The sequence below is a fragment of the Coloeus monedula genome (assembly GCF_965178545.1).
Source record: "Coloeus monedula genome assembly, chromosome: 2".
Classification (NCBI taxonomy): domain Eukaryota; kingdom Metazoa; phylum Chordata; class Aves; order Passeriformes; family Corvidae; genus Coloeus; species Coloeus monedula.
Window position 1 is genome coordinate 50,378,335 of NC_138782.1, and position 16,031 is coordinate 50,394,365.

The following is a 16,031-nucleotide window of genomic DNA, read 5'->3' on the forward strand; positions in this document are numbered from 1 at the left end:
AGATCGCATTGGTCTTATCCATATTACACTTCCTTAGCCTGTTTATGAAAACTGCACTTGAACGTTAGGATCAACTGTTCTCTCATTATATATGCTGCAGAAAACAAGATTAATTTGCTTTGGCTTGATTTGGACTCAACAGTCTCTGGTAGACAGTTGTTTTATTTTGTTACTTCATTATCTCAGCATTTACAAATTTATTATTTAATAGTTTCTTTCAGCAATTTTCTGACTACTTAATCTTAGATGACTGATTGTGAATTTTTCTGTTTTTTCCATATTCCTCTATTATGAAGGGGTGTATTTTTTTATATTCCCTTTTGTCTTTCATCATTTTCCAAAATGGTTAGCTGTTTACTATGCTCAGTTTTGAGTAGTTCTTTTTGCAACTTAGGGTGAATTTTTGAGTTGTTCCGGACATTCATTGATCTCCTTCAAATAAATACCATTTTTCTTGCCCTAATCACATGTCTGTCTTTGGGAGAACACATCATTATTGTCTTTAATGTTCTAGATTTCTTTCCCAAAGTTGATTAGCATCCTGAGTTGCCATTAAGGACACTAAAATTTTGAATAATTAAGGATGCTTCACAAGAATCTACTCTTGTTAAAATATCTGACTTTTAATCATACAGTGTGGGCCACTCCCTACAAGTCTTTGAATACCACTAGGCTGCATTGACACTGTTTTGAGGGGAATGCTTCCTATGCCTTAGGCCTTCTTCACAGCCATTCAATCACATCCAATGGTATTCCCCACCTCCAAAAAAAAAAAAAATCTCATTATATTCTGGAGTATCTGCTTAGAAGAATGTTTACTGGTTGGTCTTATTTATAATTTGGCTGATTGCTCTGTTTATCATAGCTTTTACGACTTTCAAAAGTTATTAGGTTGTTAGGTTATTAGTACTATGTTCAATCCCACTTAGTCACACTTGGCTCAGCTCTATTATCTTATTTGATGCCTTTGACTAAATCTTCACTGGCATGATCACAGTATATCCATTTTCAAATTATCACGTTAATATCTCCCATTCTGCAGATTTCCTTAAAGCAAATAATTGACTGTAATCAAGAGCCTGAATGTTTTTGTGCAGCTGCAGAGTGATCTGTCTGCCACAAGCTTTTTATTACAAGCCTAGGAAAAGGAAACAAAACAATTTGCTTTACAAAGTGGTTCTTTCATGAAGAGCTGTTTCAATCTGAAAAATCACCGAGTAAAGTTACACCCTTGTGCCAATCATAGATTTCGGCCTAAAAAATGATACCATTAATATAAATTAAACCACTGCAAACACTCTGGTAAAAAAGTAAAACGTGATTAAAATTGCTTTTATAAATTTTATTCAAAAAGTATATATCTGTCAAATTTCACCCCTTGGATCTCTACCTCTACCATTAAATCTGATATTAGAAAAAGGGCATTTTTATATTGCTAGTCTCCTGAGCATTTATCATATGGTCTCAGCTCAGAGGACATTGGGTTCTTGTATAAATTTTTAACATAATTCTAAAAAGCCATATATTTTCACCACATATGACCATACTTGCACACCTTGTTTGTATTTAGCTTCCAAAACATGGTGACATCTTTCTAAGTGATTAATTGGACAGACATCACATGTAAAAGTTTTAAAATTAGTGTTTTCATAGATTCTTGTGTTTATGAAAATAGGTTTTCCTATGAGTCACATTTCTATAACTACTCATAACTTAGAAAATTTGTGGGTTTTTTTGAAATAAATAACTGAAGAAACACCATGAAAAATTAAGATATTCTTCCAAACCATTTTCTAATAGGTGACTCATTTTTTCAGATGTAGAAGAGAAAAGGAAAGAAATTAGTTTGCAAGAGACTATGATGCTGATATAGGACCCAAGGGACCAGTGGCCAATAAGATTCATATACAAGGGTTCACTGCTACTACAAAACTTGTTTTATATGCAAAGTTGCACATAAACATTTCAAAATCAGTCTTACAACACCATGAACTCAAAAAACTTTTCAGACACCTGCTCAAAATAAACAGCAGGAAAATACTTGTGTCTTATTCAGCCCATTTTCTCAGTGTCTCATTGTTAATACACTGCATGGGAGTCTGTTAATTGATCCACTAAATTATTGGCTTTCTACAGTGACAGACACTTTCCTGTGTTTTTTTCCATTCTTCATTCTCCACCATTTCATGTGATGGAATACTTTTAAACAATAATTTTCTGCGCATGATATTCAGAAGATTGGTTTGGTGGATGGCATGACCTCCTATGGATTAGTCACTTCTTGCAATTTATTAATCAGCTATGAATTTTGTAGGAAATGTAGGAACACCAGCCCTTGGTTTTGAAAAGTTCCACATGCTCTCAAAATTTCTGCATCCAATACTGTGAACTAACTTCACATGATCTTGCTTTTAAAATGCCTTATAAATTACACCTTCCATTAAACACTCCAGAGGACTTCTAGTTTGATAATTCAGATCAGATTCTGAATTCCAGCCAGGTTTAATATTGCTTATTTTACCTGGCTTGATTCCTAGGACTAAGTTCACAGTGTCCTTTGGTCTTGTTAGTTTGTCAAATAAGCATATACCCTCCACCAAGGATATTCCTTTTTCTTCAAGGACATTACTTTCATGATACCTGTGACTCTTATCAGCTCTTGTTATAGACACAACCATTATTTTATATAGGATTTTTTAAAATTTTATAAACTACTAGTGTTAAAAAACTGAGTCATGAACCCAATTGATTATTATGCTAAGAAAACAGATTCTCCCATATTTCTAGATTTCTCCTACCAGATCTGTTTCATTTTCTGACAAAAAATACATTTTTACCCTGGCTCTCACCTTTATACTCCTCCTTGATTCTCAGTTTATAGCAATGCATATTTTTTTACTTATCTTTCTTAGAGTGAGAAAGCTTCAAGTGCTTCTGAGCTAGATTAAGACCAAGAAGAGCTGTGGGAGATGAACAAAACTGAAGAATAGGTTGCTATCAAAAGCTTCACCACGAAAAAAGTGCTCTTTTTTCAGCATTGGCTTATATTAGCTATATCTTTTTAGAGTATCCATTTGGTCTGTATTTTAGTACCTCAGTTGCTAAACTTTTTTATTATTTATTTAATTGAAGCTTTTTCATTGTTTTCAAGAGCTTCTGTTCTGATAAAGCATCATTCCCTCTAAAGTACCCATGGTACAAATATTTCTTCCAAACAGTTTTGGTATACTTCCTGCTGATTTTCGTATCTTTCAATTAGAGGTATGAGGTTTTCTATAAGCATCTCAGATTTAAGAAATGCTCATCTTCTCATAGTGGTTACTTACCTTCCACATGATTTAATCATTTTCTTAGATCTTCTCTCGCTCTCTGTTTCTTCTGAGGGAGTCCTTACATTCTTTCATCAGGAAAACCTAGGTAAACTGGACTCTTTCATCCTTATATTGTGAATATTCACATGCAAAGAATACCTCCTGAAGCCTGAAACAAGATTCTGACTACTTCACAGGGCTATAACACTTAACAGGAACTTAATAAGAGATTGGGTTACTTCATATTCTCCAGGGAAAGGGTTTGGAGAAAGACACTGAAGAAAGCCAGGCATAGGTGTCTACCTCCACTGCTGATTTATATGAGAGGTCATCTAAACAGAAGCAGAAGTGGTTTTCCCAAATATCTTTGACAATCAAATCCTCTGTGGCTCAGTTCAGACCTCTTCTCTAAGTCACTGTGATACTTACGGCCTCTCTCACATGTATTGCATCTCAGCCTTTGAAAAATGCTGTCGGCCTTTTTGCCCAAAAGCCCAATTGCTTTTATTTTAAACTGCAGGAGGACCAGTAAATTTTAGGTCACCTCCACTATGCTTGCCTGAGATAAATCACAGGAGAGAAACTGAATCTTGGTCTGTCTTAACCCTTGTTACCACCAGTCTTCATTACATAAACAAATTATGGTATTTCTTTCTTCCATTCTTCCACAGCTTATTTTAAAATACTCCATGAAAACATTCAATTTTAAAATACTCCATAAAACTTGTCAGTTCTCATCTTTCTACTCCAACAATCAGATTATGGGAGAGAAGCATACAGAAAAATAAGAGAGTAGTATGCAGCAAAGTTGAAGAAATGGGATGTTTGTATGCTGTTTCAGTAATTCATGTTAGTACTTTCTTGTCAAATGTTGTCAGGTAATAACAGTTCAGACTTTTTCATTACAGGAAATGTTGAAGTGAACACTGACAGATAAAGGACCCAACCTAAAAACTAATGGCTTCTATTACCATATAATGGGAAAACATCTTTCATGAGGAATGCACCTAGTCATCTGGTTTGTCTAGTCACAAAAATAAAAACAAGACTAAAGAAATCCAGTATATGGCTTGAATCCAATTGCTCTGATCTATACAGTATACTGGTTATAGAGATGTGCAATTTTACAGCATGAAATCAAAAGAAATCTGAAAACCAAAAATATGTGTAGTAACGTTTGCTAATAGACAGAGACATAAAATGCTTTGCCTATAATGTGTAGTCTATATAATCTTGTTTTCAGGTTTTTCACGTTCTTACCTGTTTGAAATACCACTAAAATTTGAACATGAACATATGCCCTGTTCACATTTTGTCTTCAGTGCAGAGTGCATTATGTGCTGTTATTTACAAAGTAAAGTTACCAAGTGGTGGTATTATAGAAACTGGTTTACACACATAGAATTTCAAAAAAAAGTTCTGGGAAATGACTGAAAGGAGAAATGGTAACCTGTGCCTTGATTGTCTTTTCTGACCTCTCACTTTTTACAGCACATGAATAAATCCTGTAACGTGCTTTCTTCCCTTTTTTATTTCCCCCTTATTTCTGTTTCTTTCATTTTGATTTATGCCTGCCTCTGTTAGATGATGACAATTTTATTGTGGACAAATTTATTTTTACATCCATAGGATAGATCATTAATTCATCTCCTGACTGTACTATACCTAAGCTATGTGCTAGCCTGAATGCCTAAGGACACCCCTTGTTTAGTCACTGTCCTACGCTATTGTGACAAGCTGGCCTCTCTGACAAAATCATTACCCATGACTTCCTTATTCTGCCATGTATTTTCCCACCTCAGAGTTTTAGAAAGATTTTTATGACCTAGACATGTAAGTGTGTGCTGCTATCCACTTGTGTGGAAGAGCACTGTGGGGGGAGAGCAGGAACAGATCTATCAGTGTTTGTCTGTCTTCACTGCCCTTACACCTCTGGGGCATTGCTCCTTCCTCAAACTACTTTCCTTCTTTTGCTTGTAGGAGTAGGACACCAATTGGACTTGAAGACTGGTCTGTGCTGGATTTCCATAAAGTCTTGTCAATATTCCTTTTTTACTCTACACTTGTCATGCCAACATCCTCAATGGGGGAACGCTTAGTATAGGATCTTAGTCTAAGAGTGTTTTGAGAGGCCTTTCTCCACAGTTGCTCAGCTGGGCCGTCATATGAGGCAGAAACTTTCTGGTGGGCTGAAGGAATTTTGGCACTCACTGGTTCATGCATGCCATATATGCAGCCAGGTGTGTTCCCTTCAAGGTCAAGGGTCCAGCTCTCACTTCCAGGAGCACCTTATCACACCACAGAGGAGGTCCAAGAAAGGCTGTGGGCAAGAAAGCATCCAGAGTTAAATAATCTTCTCACCCACACTATTTCTCTGTAATCTAGAGTCTTTAATTAGAAATATAGGCTTTAGAGGAATTCCCAGACAGTTAATGAGAAAGAAATTACAAAGTCAGATGTCAAGGCCTTGTAATTCAGCTGCTTCAGAGAGACAGAAGTAGTAATTCCCAATTGGGATTTTCAACCTGTAACATTGTCCAGGAGTGCTCCTCAGACCCTACTTATGCAGCACAGACTGAGGAACCAGCTATGGTAAACAATCTGTTCTGTGGTTAACACACTCAGCCAGGATGCATAAAAAAGGTTTAATTTCTTCCTCTGACTAAAGGGAGTAAAAACTCTTTCCCTCTAATTGAAATTATTGAACATTAATTGGGCCATGAAGAAAGAACAAAAGGCCTACACTAGGGTTAGAGCACTTATGTAGGTGTCAGAACATGTTTAAATATTTTATAACAATTAGCCACTGGAGCTGAACATCAGTTTTCCCAGGTGAATACCCTTATCTTCTTATTCTCTCTGAGCAGCCTTCCACACCTTCTGAATCTAGCTGGCTAGATATGCTACAGACAAAGTAAATAATGTGAAAAGCGTCTGCAGAAGTGGGCTTCCTGAAGGACTGTAGTGGTTCAATAGACCTGCAGCCTCACTTCCATGACTTCTTCCTCATTGATCTCCTTAAACATGGGGCAGAAACTGTCTTTTGGTAATTCTTTTTTGTTTTTCTATATCTCTTTTTATGGAGAAAGGAAGCTACAGCACCTCCTAGTATTCGCACATTCAAGAACATATAGGTGAAAACAGATAAAACATTTGGAGAGCTGACTTTGGCAACAAGATATGTCATACATTTACTGTTGGAAATATCCATAACTTACCTGAGTCTGAGGTACTTCCTTAAACAATGTTGAGACCCTAAGATTGTACCTAATAGATTGATAGATGAAGGTGTTAGCAATTTTTGGCAATTGACTCATAATCTTGCAAATCTTGTCCTTCCATGATTTAAGGAGTCTTTCTATTTCACTGGTCATTTGCACAGGGTTAGAGCTCTAACATGAGGTTGAAGATGGAGAGGGAGAGACCTTTTTTTTCACAGAAACCTATGTTCACCCTGATACAAAAATTGGTCTTTCAGCACAGAAAAGCTGGGATGGGAGAATAAGAATAAAGTTTCTATGTTGACTGTGACAGCACATCTCTGCTTCTTTTTGTCCTATGCTAAAAATTAACCTTTATTGTAACAGCAAGATGCAGAGAGGTTGTATCAATCAGAGCATTATTGAAGGCAGGGGTGAGACATAATTTATTAAGCATCCCAAAAGAGAGATTAAAGTTCCTGGTAAAGAGGTCATGGTTGCCACCAATAATAGACAACAAGGCAGAAAGTCATAAGCAGCTTGAATAAGAGGAACTACCTTAAAATTAACAATGGAAAGTGGGCATTTTGCTTTGAAGGAAACCTCAAAAATTTACACTGAGATTAGAACTGGGCAACCGCTTGGCTCTGTGGCAATGCTGAACTAAAACAGCACCGGCAACTGTCCTTTCGGTTATTTTGACAGTCATAATTTTTGTCTAAAACATCTGTTTCTCAAGTGATTGACAACTAAAAGTAGCACTCTATTAGCTATTATTATTTCCCCAGCAAAGCCTTATTGGTGTGTGTCATTACTTTTTCTGTCCTTGTCTATGTTCATCTTGAACTTAGCTCATGCTTTTTCTACATCCAATTATTTTGTTATCAATTATATTGGAAAATTAGTCTTTTTTTTTTTAATGAGAGGCAATGGGAAGGACACTGGAAAATTATTAATCTTATTTTTTACTTTTTTCAACTTACTGAAAGTAAAAAATAATGGAATATAAAAAAGCACAGTAACAGCAGCAATATAATAACAGAAGTATAGAAAAAGAGAAGGTGCTTTACACACAAAAGGTGTTTACCACCTCAGTGTAGCTCTGCATGTCTGCCGGGACAAAGTCAAGACAGCAGACTCTCCCCCTAGGGTGTGTCCAAGTGGTCCCCCGGGTTGAAGACAGGATGGCAGCTGTTCCCTGCTACTGCCTCCCCCATCTGAGCCTGAGACAGCAGAAAACAATGACAGACGAGGCCCTGAAAGCTTGGGGGAAAGTCTGTGTCGCACTGCACCGCTGCCCTGCTGTGCTGGGGCTCAGGTCCCCATTGGTTTTGACTCCATGCCTCATTTTGGATGCTGGACTCGATTCCATGTGGATGCTACCATCACCATTGCTTTGACTGCTCAGCCCTGCTCCACCTGGCTCCACTCAGCTTCCTTCAGCTCAGCTGGACCGGGGCTCTCCCCTGCCTCTCCGCTCCCTGTGGTATGCTTTCGCACCAGCACCACCCTTCAGCGCCGCATCAATTCGGTTTCTCTACTTTTCAGCACCATATCTTGGAGCCACAGCTCAGACGAATGGGTAAGGGATGGATGGTGGCAGCAGAGGGTAGGGCTGATCCTGACAACCTTCCTACTAGAGAGAGAGAGAGGCAAAATGACACACTTTCAGGGGTGTGATCACTTTTTCTTCCCCCCAAAACTGCACAATGATGTGTATGGTATAGGATAGGAAATTAGCCATGTCCAGATGGTGCTAAGCAGCCAGGACACACTGCAGTGATGTCCTGCCTCCTAGTTACTGTCTCCAGCTGAATTCCATCTTGTTTTGCATTGCTCTCAGTTTCCCAGCACTCAACTAAATAACGCCATTAACCCAGAGTATTTTAATTTGAGACATGAAAATGTAGAGGTCAGTGCTTTTAGTCCACTATTTCCCCTTAAATGATACCTTTCAAGGGAACATTTTTAAGGAAAATAGTAACATAATGCACAACACAGTACTTACATAACACCATATTTTAATAGATTTGGAACACAAAGCTGCAAGAGTAGAAGGAAAGGGTTTTAGTTGCTGCCTTTACTATTAACAGTGTACTATTATTTACCAAGGCAAAGTGACCAAGTGCAGTCCTGTGCTTAATAGGTGCAGTTCTGTAATTGTTGTGTTAGGTATTTTACCTCCCCATAACTGGTGTTAAGCAACAGAAATTGCTCAGTTGCAAGTATTACCTTCTTTTTCTTCAGACGATTACAAAGATTTGAGAAAACTGGGAGATAAAAATCACATGCAACAACGTTTGATCATTAACACACAGTCCAAGGTTCCAATCTTGATCCTGAGGTTGGCTTGTTTGACCTCCTTTTGTTCACTTCCTGAACTGTAAAACTGAGATAACATTTCACTTACATATTAAGATCCTTAGATATAAAACACTGAGTAGTATAAAAAAGAGCACTGTTATATGCAATATGTATCACTTTTGTAATATTATTTTTAAATTTTTTTCTCATCTGCAAAAATATAGAAAAAATATGGACTTTTTTTAACCAGACTATAAATTCTCATGTACATTCACAGTCATATACATTCAAAGTAGAGTAACTTTGGCAGTTGGAAAAGAAACTCACTCATTTTTGCTCCCATTGAAAAATAGATTTTACATCAACAATGATAATTGAGTCACAGATTTGAAAACTACCACAGTTTTGATTTAATATATAAATATTTTTTGTTATTATGTTTATCAGCCATTTCTCAGGGTATTTTATGTATAAATACTATAGCAAAACCATTCCTACAGGAACAATTATTAGCTGTCCCTAAATGTTAAATGAACTCTATAGCTTAACAGGGCACTTTTGTAGTAGTCAGATGTGCTAAATGTTCCTATTTTTCTGTGAAAAGTGTGTCTATTTTTTCTTTAGCATAGTAAATCATTAAGAAAGACACAGTTTACAATAATGTGTAAAAGAACAAAAAAGCACAAATGGTGGCTGTACATATATGTTCCATTGCTAGTACCAGCTTTAAACAACTATATAGGACACCAAATCCCACTGATACGAGTTCTCGGATTTTGACTTTGTCCCACTCTCCCTGCTCTACTGGAGGGAAGAGATGTCAGACTGTATGGGGCAAAGATGCTGCTGCTCCCTGAGTTGCAGCCATCAGGAACCAGGTAGGGACATATACTGGCTCTGTACCCAGCCATAATTACAGTGTCTTTGCCAGAAGTAGTGCAGAAAATAACCATCAGACTAAACATTTCAGACACAGCAGAGGAGACTGCCAAAAAACCTGACAGATGTCAACTATGAGACGATCACCTTGTGGTCTGGCTTGATCTGTGCTTGATATGACAGAATTAAGATAACCAAGTGTCGCGGGTTCAGTTTGTAACCGGGCGGAAACACCAATTTAGTGTAGTGGTTTGGTCCAAAATACTCTTTACTGTTTATCTGCTGTGAGATAAGAATTAGGAGAAATGCAAAGCAGGCACCAAACTTGAAAGAATATAAAGAAGTTTATTAACAAATCTAAAAGAGGGAAGAAAAAAAAATTATACCACCTTCAGAACTCTCCTCCTCCCCCCACCTTCCTCCCTTCTCCCACTGACAATGTGAAAAAACAACCCTTAAGATGTTCATTCTGTTTACCACTTCCATAATAACCTTGTTTAGTCCATTTAGAAAGAGAAGTCTCTTCTTGCTCATGCTATGAAAACATTATCACAATGAGACAGTCGCCCACTTCCAAATATTGCTCAGTCCATTTAGGAAGAGGAGTCTCTCTGCCTGCATGTGGGTCCTTTCCCCCGACTTGCAGCTTTTCCTGCAACTGCTTTCGAGGGTCCACTCTTGAAGTTTTTTGGGGTACAATTTTAAGGTTGAGCCGTTCAGAAACAAAACCAGAGGCCCTTCTCCTTCCCTGGGAGCAAAGGGTCTTCATCATCTTCATCGTTAAGACTATCTCTGGGAGCATCTCTAGGTACTGAGGTTTTCTCCTTTCCCATTTGGAGCAAAAGTCCTCATCTGGTTCATCTCTCCCTGTCCAAACTTCTCATGAAATTACAGCTGTGTCAGCATCTGCCTATCTCGGTGCAGGTGCTTTTGCTCACGAGTTGAACACTCCACCCCCCATATCTTCATGAAATTACAACAGGATACTCTGATATATCATAGCTTCACAACAGAATTTCAGCTTTAAGCATCTCCTCTCTCTCTTCCCTCAGGTTTTCAGCTCTTCACAGCAGTAAAAGGGTTAATCTCACCTCGGCCTTGCAGCTTTGCAGCTGGAATGTCGAATTTTTCTTATCGCAGTGAAGAGGGGGGAGAGCCAAGCCACTCCGGCTGCCCACGGCAAGGCAGTGGGGGGGGTTCCATGGCTGGAACAGGTCCATGGCTCCAGGATGGCCGTGGCCCAGCCCGGCCTGGCCCAAGCAGGGCCTGGCCGGGCCCGCTGGCCCCCACACGGGGCCCGCAGCCACCTGTGCCAGCGCCGGAAACGAGAGAGAGCTTGGAGGGGGAGTTTGCCTATTCTTAAATGTGGATCACAGAGGTGTTCACAACTTTAAGTGGCTTAGAGAATTGTCCATATTCAAACTGGCCAGCTGATAGGTTCTATCAGTTCCCAGAGGAAACTGTAAGCACCCCTTAGCAAGGACATCCCTTCCGGGACTATGCTTGCTAACCTATGACACCAAGCCTGGTAAGTCTGGTGAGGCAAAAGACCTGGGGTGGGGTTCTCCTTGATCAGCTCTGAGTTCAAAGTCTTCCTTATTCTTCCTCAATGAAGTTGTCTGATTTACAAAATGGGAGTGAAATCCTTTTAACTGTTACAACACATTACTCTGAATGTAAAAAGCTTCTTACATTCCTTACATGCTTTATTTTGGGTAATTTGTGTGGTGATGTTGAAGGAAGCGTTATGCACTCTAATGTAAAAAAATGATTTGTTAATTCTGGTCTTGCTGAGACCTATAAACAGACCACACACTGATCCACAAAACATGAACTGTTGGATGATCTGATAAGTCATAAGGATTTGTAATACAAAATTACACACACCGCTACCAGTGCGGTTATGAATTTTTTTAAAGTTTTATACAGCTTCAAAAAAAGAGAATTAGTATATAAAAATGCTATTCAAATTGACAGAGAACTTTTTATATAGGTAACATTGTTTGTCCGGTAAAACTGTGGCAGTTTTTCTTGTCTGAAATATAATTCAACTTTTTAGGCTGGTTTACTGTTGACACCTTCCATTTTTACTTCTACTTTCAAAGGCATCTCAAACATGCAACTAGGAAACTTGGAACTTAAAGATTCTCTTCATCACATGTCGCTCCAAGGATTCTCGCAGGAAAAGAATACAGGCTGCAAAAATCTGACGGGTCTTAAGAATGGGGCAGTGCTTCTTCAGGTTTGACTGGGACACAGGAGGGAGGGTTAGGAGACGCTGATCTTTAGTTGCAGCTGAGGGATTCTTGGAGAAAACCCAGAGGTCACAAGAGAGATGGGCTTATGGTTGCCTATATTCAGGTGACAGCTGTCAATAGCCTCCCACAGGTAGAAATCTTACGTAGAGAGGATATAGTAATGCTGACAGAGTCCCCATTAGTGGAAATCCATCAATTAGGCATTTTGAGAGTTTTTACCTCATCTGAGGTTAAAAAATGAAGCACAAATCTGTTCCTTTGCCTGCAGGAAAATCAATATTCAATTGTTCAAAAGATTATAGTCTTCCTTGAATTCTGTATTTTTGCTGATTTTTAGAAAGATCTGTTAGGAAAATATCATCAGAGGTGGAGTGAGAATACCTATCTGGAACTAAGAACATTGTAAAAACTGTAATTGATATGTATGAATGTAGAGAAATTTTACAAAAATGTAAGAGAGAACATTTTACCTTCCTTTCTCCTCATCTCCTTGCAGCTTTCCCTCTACTGCACAATGGTCCTGGCATTTTGGAAGCCCTTTCAGTTATTGACTGAAATAAAATGGTCTGCTGATATTAATGTTAGATTCCTGAAACAAAATACAAAAAATAAGAGAATTATTACATCTTTGCACTTTTATTTCCCCACTTGCAAGACTTGACTTTCAGCTTATTTCAGGCATTTCACTTCAGTTTTAAAACTATAACATTTGAGCCATAAGTTTAATGGAGCATAGAATGCCTTTGTTTATGAAGCATCCTCAGAATTGTTTTTGTGATCTAGATTGCTCAAATAATGCTTTCTCTAACATAGACAAGGCCTGAATGGGGGAGTTGTTTATGCTGTTGATATATACTACAGTTTGCTTTCTTCATTTTTGAATATTCTGATGAGAGGGAGGACAAGGGAAATTCAAATCATCAGTCAAGCACTGATTTCATGGCTCTGACACACTTTTATGTGTACAGTAGCTATTGAATTTTTTATTTTGATAATCTCCTGCCCTCTCAGCATTTCTTTGCCTGCAGAACCTTCCAGCTGGTTTCATTTTATCTTAATACTCTGGGCAGAGAATGAGGTCTAATTCTTGAATGGCCTGATAACAGCACCATTTAATACAAGGCAGCAGACTTCAGCACAACACTGTTGGCTTTTGGAGAGCTGGCAGCAATGACAAGGAGATGGAAAAGAGGTCAGGATTCTCTTATTTTGTGGCCAATATGCCATGAGTGATAACTACAAGGCTTGAGTGGACATGCACAGCATATGTGCTTGTCTCATGGGCCTCATACATTGTCTGACACTGCTCAATTCTTCAGACACAGCAAATCAGAGCAAAGCTCATTTTACATGTGGAGGTCATGAACAGAATAACTCCGAATAGTTTCCATTAAAATAGTGCCAGGAGCAGAAAAATTGAGGATCTTAGGCACCTCAAAGAGAATATTTCACTTGTCAGTAACACTGAAGTGTGATGGTTAGTTAAAATGAGTTTTTCTTTATTGCGAAGTGAGAATTGGTCATTGGAGAATTAGAACCAGTAACTGCTTTGAGACAGAGAAGTTATTTATAGTCAGATGGTTGGTCCATTATAGAGAAGGTGCTTTAGGAAAAAAGTGGAGGCAAGCAGGATGAAATAAGAGCAATCCTGGATAACAAAGGAAGAGAAAGGAAAAATGCAGTGGGATAGAAAGAAATGGAGATTGGAGATTAATTAGTTAACCTATATTACTGCACTTTTTTTTCTTTGAATCTGACTACATGCAGAACTCTAAGTCTTCCTTTTTCATCAATATGTGGCCTTTCCAAATACCTAATCGTGTTTCCCCTGCTACAATATGTTAGTTGGGATAAATTGGATTGACTTCATACAGCCCATACTGTGCTTTCTTTGACCCTGTCAGCCTAGAAGTAACTTTGTCAAAGCATAAATATTACTTAGGGAGCATTTTAGCTCTGCCAGCCTGGTCTTCCTCCTGACGGATTTCTACTATTATTGATCTCAGGGAAAAAAACACCATTTTTACTTAACATAAATAAAACCAAATGCAGTTTTCAACTCTTGCTGGATATGTTTGAGGAACTTGCTGCATGAAGAATCTGAATAAAAGCAAATGAAAAGCTCATGAGATCACTGATGTTTTCCTAGAAGAATGAAACAAAATGAAGAAAAGCTAAAAACACTGTGTTGTGGAGATTTAAGATGTAAGTAGAGAGGTTTATCACTAATAAAGTGATTCATCAAAAAAAAGAAAAGCTAGTCTGACATAACTACCTCCTAATACCAAATAGTCTTGAGTCACACCTTCCCAAATACCAAAAAATGACATTACCTCTGGCTTAGGACTAATGTCCAGCTGTGGCACAGAAATACCTAACACAAGTATAGCTGTTTAAACTTCTATAAAATAAAAATTCCAACAACAACAAAAGGCAAAAAAAAACTAGTTTAGAAACTACGTTAACATACTGATGAAGAGAATTTTATCAGTATTTTTGCTTTTCTTTGACTTTATGCTCCTGTAACGAAAAGATCCTGAGGGTTTAAAAATAGTGGTTTTTAGAAAAATAAACTATGTGCACAAAGGTCAGGTGTTCATTACTATGAGTTACTTCAATCTAGAAAAAGCATACTAAATGAGAGAATGTGCAATTTCCACAATATGTAGTATCTGTACTTCAGAAAGCTTGTAAAGAATGTGCAAATTATACACAGATCTAGTCCTTTTTGAATTTAAAATAGTGAATAACGCTGCAGGAAAATGACATACAAATGAAATACGTATTCAAATACAATAAAAAAAGTTCTTTTTATTTGAGCAGGAGAAAAATGAGCTTCATAAGAGGCACCATTTCACTCACCTCTTCAGTTTCTACACTAGTGCATGAAGCATGAGAATCAAAGAAGAGGAGCTCAAGACTTTGTCCCAGTCCCAGAGATTTGACATTATTTCTGTAAGTGAAACCCGGTGGGATGAATCCTGTGACTGGAGTGTCCTGTTGGATGGTTACAGGCTCTTCAGGAGGGAGGGCAGACTAGGCTGAGGGGTGGCACCGTATGTAATAGAAGGGTTAAAATGTATGGAGCTCACAGCTGGCAATGGCACAGCTGAGAGCTTCTGGGTAAGAATCAAGGGGCAAACAAACAATGCAGATGTCATTGTGGGAGTCTACCACAGACCTCCCAGCCAGGACAGTGATGCCAGTGATTTATTCTTTGCAGAACAAAAGGATGCTTCCAAGTCAACTGCCCTTGTCTTTACGGGGAGCGTCAACTTGCCAGAAATTAACTGGGAGCATCACACAGCTGGTACAACCCAGGCCAGAAGATTCCTCAAAAACCTGGATGACAACTTTATGGAACAGGTCCTAAGGGAGCTGGAAATCATCAGCCACCACTACAGAATAAAGCAAAGTCATCCACTTGATCTGGGTATGCAAGAGCAGATGTTTCCTAATTAGAATAAAGTAGAAACTCATCAGCACTACGTACTTATTAGGTTTGCACCAAAAGACATATCCCTCTTTGATATCTCTGAATCATCCAAATGTATTAGCAATTAGAGCACAGAAAATTTTTGTGAGACTCAGTGGTAAAAGTAAAATAATTCTGTTTAATAATGCTAGTGCAAAGAGAAACGAGTCAAACTCATTGTTTCACTTAGACCACACAGGCCTACAAGAAAAATGAGAAACAGATGCAGTGCTTTCTGAGAAAACCAATGAAATATTACAATATATTAAATATAGAATCCAAATCTTCAACATATATCACCAGGGAGAAATATTCATTGTTTTGTTTTGCTGTTGACTGTTTTCTTCTTTAACCTAACCTAGAAAAATATGTTGTTTAGGAACCAAAATTTATGCATCATTAATTGAGTGCCAAAGATTTTGTGGAAACATAGATAAAGAAGTGCACACTGGTGAATTGGAGGAACATCCTCTGTGTACACAGATGCCTGACAGGCAGGTGGAATACCTGTTTGTGCTAACAGAGGTATGCATTGTGACTTAAACGTCTGTTTTTCTTGCTGTCTCTGTGTTACATTTATTAGACTCGCAGTTCTGAAAACCAT